The sequence below is a fragment of the Coregonus clupeaformis genome, unplaced genomic scaffold, assembly GCF_020615455.1.
Source record: "Coregonus clupeaformis isolate EN_2021a unplaced genomic scaffold, ASM2061545v1 scaf1006, whole genome shotgun sequence".
Lineage (NCBI taxonomy): Eukaryota > Metazoa > Chordata > Actinopteri > Salmoniformes > Salmonidae > Coregonus > Coregonus clupeaformis.
The window spans coordinates 170993-176275 of NW_025534460.1; the positions used below are offsets into that span (position 1 = coordinate 170993).

At 45.5% G+C, this 5283-nt stretch overlaps 1 pseudogene; it reads right to left on the reverse strand.

Annotated features, from left to right (window-relative positions):
• Nucleotides 1-1821: 1821 nt before the first annotated feature.
• On the reverse strand, nt 1822-1991 carry LOC123486117 (annotated as a pseudogene).
• Between the last annotated feature and the right edge of the window lie 3292 nt (nt 1992-5283).

Sequence of the window (5283 nt, forward strand, 5' to 3'; positions counted from 1 at the left end):
CGGTGGCCCACCTCCCGGCACTTCATGCAGACCACCTTGTCACAGGCGTCTGCTAGGTGGCCATGTTCACCACACTTACGGCACAGCTTGGGCTGGTCCTGGTAGTGAACATGGCCCCTGTTCTCTCCGAGGACTATGGTGGATGGGATGGCTTTCAACCCACCATAGCCCCCGGGATCCTCCCTTTGCTGGACAGTCACTCTCCAGGCCCCTGTCCAGATCCCGTCGGGATCCTTCACCTGGGTCAGGGGCCCCTTCACGTTGCAGTACCTGCCCAACCATACTGCAACGTCCTCCGGCTGTACCGTCTCATTGTACATACGGATAATAACAGTTTTAATGCTATTATCCGTCAGCTTGATCACCTCAAACATTGCTGCGAGGGATCCCTGCTTGTTCTGGGCGTTCTGGAGTTTCCCCCAGAACTCCCTCAAGAAGCTGGCGCAGGCGAAACTGACATCAAAGCCCTTCCCATATGGGAGGGTTAAAATGCAGTTCACCTGCGCAGGAATGAAGCGGAGTTCCTTTTGGAGGAATTTTCTGGAGAAATCCAACCGGGATAACTCCATTATTTTTCCTCCCTTCTCCTTTAAAAGGAGGCGCACGGCGTGGTGCCTCCGCATGCCAGCCTGTGCTGCTGACATGTTGGAGGCCCACTCCCTTTAACCCAACACCAGTGATAAATAAAAAGACACAATAAAATAGTGGGGGAGGCTGGCAGGCCCAGCTATGCTAGGCTAGCAGGGCCTACCAAAACCCGGGACACAAAACAAACTAACTAGCACAGCACCCAACTAAACTTATCAACAATAGGGAAAGACTGTGGGGGGGGGTTTAAACTAAACACAAAAGGACACGAGGGGAGGATGGGAAATATAATAATAAAAAACACACCAAACAAGCAAATGTACAGGGGGCTGGGAGGCTAGCAGGCCGCACTAGCAAGTCAGACTAGGCTAACAGGCTAGCAGGCCGGGTGCTAAAACCTCCCAGTTGACAAACCAAAAACAAACAAGCAAACAAGAGGGACACGAGGGAAGGATGGGAAATATAATACAAAAAACACACCAAACAAACAATGTACAAGGGCTAGGAGGCTAGCAGGCCGTGCTAGCAAGTCAGGCCAAGCTAACCAACTAGCAGGCCGGATGCTAAACCTCCCAGATGACAAAACAAACAAGAGGGGAAAAAATGGGTATAAAACGAGGGAAATAATAAGGATGGGGTGAGGGGACAAAGGACAAACAAACAATTACTCACAAGACAAACCAAATTGAGGGGCTAGGAGGCTAGCAGGCCTCACCAGCAGGCCAGACTAAGCTAACCAACTAGCAGGCCGGCCAGCCAACAAAATGGCCCCCCAAGTGAAAACAAAAGACAACAAACAAAAAGCCAAGACAAGGGAAAGTTCAGGGGATGGAAATACAATTTAAGGGGGTATGGATGGGTTACAAGACGAACAGAAAGGAACAAACAATGCCTGCCAAGCCTAAGGGGCGAGGAGGCTAGCAGGCCAGCCAAGCTAAAAGCTAGACAGGCCGGCTAGCCAGCAAGCCAACCAAGCTAGCAAGCACTAAACACAAACAGAAAACAAGGTGGTAAAACTAAAGAGAAACTAGGGCTACAAGAGGATGGGGAACACAAGGAACAAAAATTAAGAAAGATAAAAATAACAAAAGAAACAACGAGCAAACACAGAACAGATAATATTTTTTTTTTTTTTTTTTAAATAAAGAGTAAACACAAACACACAACAACAAACTAAACACAAGGAAAAGCAAGAAATAAATAAGGAAAGAAAAAACACTTAACTCACCCTACAGATGCTGGGGCACCTGTAGTCCACCACCAAACCACCACCTACCAGGACAAAAAACAATAGTGAAACAGAAAAAACAATTTTTAACAAAAGCACAATTCTCTGATCACCTCTCAAGATCAAGCACAGCAAGATACTACACTTGATCTTAGCCAAAAGGCCGAGAAGCGATAACCCGCAACGCTTTCGGGAGGAAGGGGCCGTTCTCCGACACGTCAAATTCGAATATGGTTACACCAAAATGAGCTCGGTAAGCTTTCCGCCAAATTTAAAAGATAATGCTTTTAGAAAATGGTGGCATAGATTGGGAGTTGATCAACGTAGGGAATAACCACGTTTGACTGTTACAAAGTAACAAGTTGGTAGGTTCTAAAATCACGTGGTGATCCGCCCTCCAATCGGAAATGAGAGAAAGCGTTGTTAAATTAAACCAGATTAAACAGCTCAATTGGAATAATAATATATCACGTGGGTGGGGGAGAAACAATTTGGAGATAATAATATTGACATAACATTTGATCTTGTATCAAATATCTCTGATAGCATTGCTGCCACAACGGAACTGAAGCAATTGTCCACTTGGTGGCAGCAGAGTTCCACCAACCGTTGCTTTTTCCAAGCTGTCCTGTGTGGTACATCAAACTACATTTGAATGTTGAACCACTTGACTTCAATACATCATCAATGCAAATAATGTGAACAATAAAAATAGCCTATGTCTTTTTCTTATTAAAATCTTTCTGTAGAGCCTTGTATGATAAGGACATTGTGAGGAGGCCTTCATAAAGTTGCACTCCTAAATTACTAGAGGCCAAACTTCAACGATGTCCATGGCACTGGACTGCATTGCGAGCTAGGCCGGAGCGGTCCTGGCGTATGGTCCTGGCTGCCTAAATGTGTCCTCCATAATAAACTGTACAAACATGGCACTTTTGAGGCTTACTTTTACAATTAGGCTTACTGAAGGTACAGTATATGTAAGTTACTTGGTTGGTGACTTGTGAATCAATCTGTATGCGCATTAGGGTTCAATATTTTCCCAGTATTTTACAAATGTTCCATACCGAGAATAAATGTATTTCCTCCCAGGTAACCCGGTATTAACCGAGAATAAATCACTTTTCTCCCGCTTAAAAACAGAAAGTGTCATTCAAAAGCATTGTAAAATTGTAAAGCATATACATGTCTGGATTTGATTAGAGCTTTGATCAGCATGATCATTTGATCAGCATGAACATTCAAACCTGATTCTAACTGAGCCTGATGAGCCATATATTAAATATATTTTATGAGCACTACATTAACGACATTGAATGAACCCAAGCCCCAAAAAGCCCAAATGATTTTTCCATTATCCAATAGGCTACATACATGATACACTGTAGGCACATTACGACTTTTCATGCTATAAAAAAGGGTAAATTTGTCAGCAAGGCACATCAATTAACGTAGTCCCAATCAATGGCAATTGCTGAACTTCATTAGGCAACATTTTAGGTGTTTTGTAACAGATGTCTATTTCCATTCACCAAATGGCGCTAATAGGTTATACATGCAGTTTGGATGCTGAAATAATTTTGGAGTGGAAGAACATGCACAGAAGTAGCCTACATTTTGAATTGATTTGTTTGACAAATCAGATGAAAATATCATGACTGGTTGTGTTTATGCCACAATAAAAAGGTAATTCATTTTTACCGTAATGTTTAATTGACTACTTTATTATTAGGCACATTAAATGTGTTTTCGTGCGCCTCAATAGAGACCCCCGAATGCACTCTGTTTTCATCAGAACAGAAATGTGTGTAATTAGTTCATTGAACCCATTCCCACGTAAATCGCTCCACATCATTTTGATCTTTTAAATGTACTTCTTGTAAAAACACAGAGAAGAAAATGGACGACAAAATGGGAAGAAACAGTCTCCCTTTTAACGGGGTTCCTAAGCCCTCTAGCGTTTATGCTAGCTATGTTAAAAATGGACGACATGGGGAAAGGAGGGAAGCGGACAAACTATCTAACTATGACATTAATTTTCAGACTCACTTTAAGTACAGTTCCTCGTTAGGAGGCCTGTCTGGGAAACGGTGGTCCCCGGCGGGAGGACTGTCCACAAAGATAGGGTTCGGGAAAACCCTTTCCTCCTCAGTCAGTGTGGGTGCTGGAACACCGCTGGGTGCCAGACCGCTGCTGTCGGTAGAGCTCGCGCCTTACGGGAAAGCAGAGTCTCATCCATCTTCTCCTTTCTCCTCACCCTCATCACCCTCTTCATCCATCCTCTCCTTTCTCATCACCCTCATCACCCTCTTCATCCATCCTCCACCTACCTTTTCACCTGCCTATCCATATCTCTGCAACCATTACAACCGGTAACACCTCGCCAGTCATCTCCAAGACCTTCCTAGTAACATATCCCAGTAATCCCAGTGCTTATCTCTTTCCTGTGTGTGTGTGTGTGGCAGTGTTTGGCCCCAGCAGGGGTTATTAACCTGCTCCATATGGACCTGGATGTACTATTGCAGGCCGCCACATCTCCGGCACCCAAGGTTGGTGTGTCTCCCTATTGGTCAGGCAGCAAGGTCACCAGGTCAAGGTTCAGGGGTCAGTCAGACACAGGCTTGTGGTCCTGGTGGTTTGAACCCTTCCCCTGGTTCAGTGCACAGTCTTTGCATGCTATGCATGGGTTCACTCAACGCATGCAAGGGATGAACTGACAGCCTTCCTCACATGGAAGTAAGACCGAGGGTACCGACTGACAGACTGGGTACAGACTGACACAAACAGGGTACTGGAAGACAGGGTACAGACAGACAGACAGGGTGCAGTCAGTGTGTCTCTTCAGTCCAACCACTGAGATGGAATACGATCCATCATTGAAGCATTACCAACAGGCAGGCCACTGGACTGGACTTTAGAAAGGACAAACGTTCAGTTATTCATGAACATTTGTTCCAGTGAACCAAAGGGAGATTGATGCTCTATTATTGGATGCTATCATAATATAAACAAAACCCTGAGAGGATAATAAGTAATACTAACACAGAAAATCAGTGATTAATATGGCATACAAACACAGAAAATCACAAATGGAGCAGCTGGACTGAAGAACACTGCGTTTTCAATGGACTGGAAAAGAAAGTTTGATGGAGAGATTTCGTTTTGGAAAAGCAGACGCCTGTGACAAGGTGGTCTGTATGAAGTGCCGGGAGGTGGGCCATCGCTACGAGGAGTGCACGAACGGAAGGTCGTGCAACCTCTGTGGCGAGCGGTCCCACCTCATCCGCAGCTGCCCCTCCTCCTGGGCCAATAAGGTCAGGGCTGGCGGGATGGAGGCGGCTGCGGACCGGGCTTCCGAGCGCCAGAAGGAGAAAGTGGCAGTTGCCAAGGTGGCGGTAGTGGAGGAGGTGGTAGAGGAGGTGGTGGTGGCGGTAGTGGAGGAGGTGGTGGTGGCGGTAGTGGAGGAG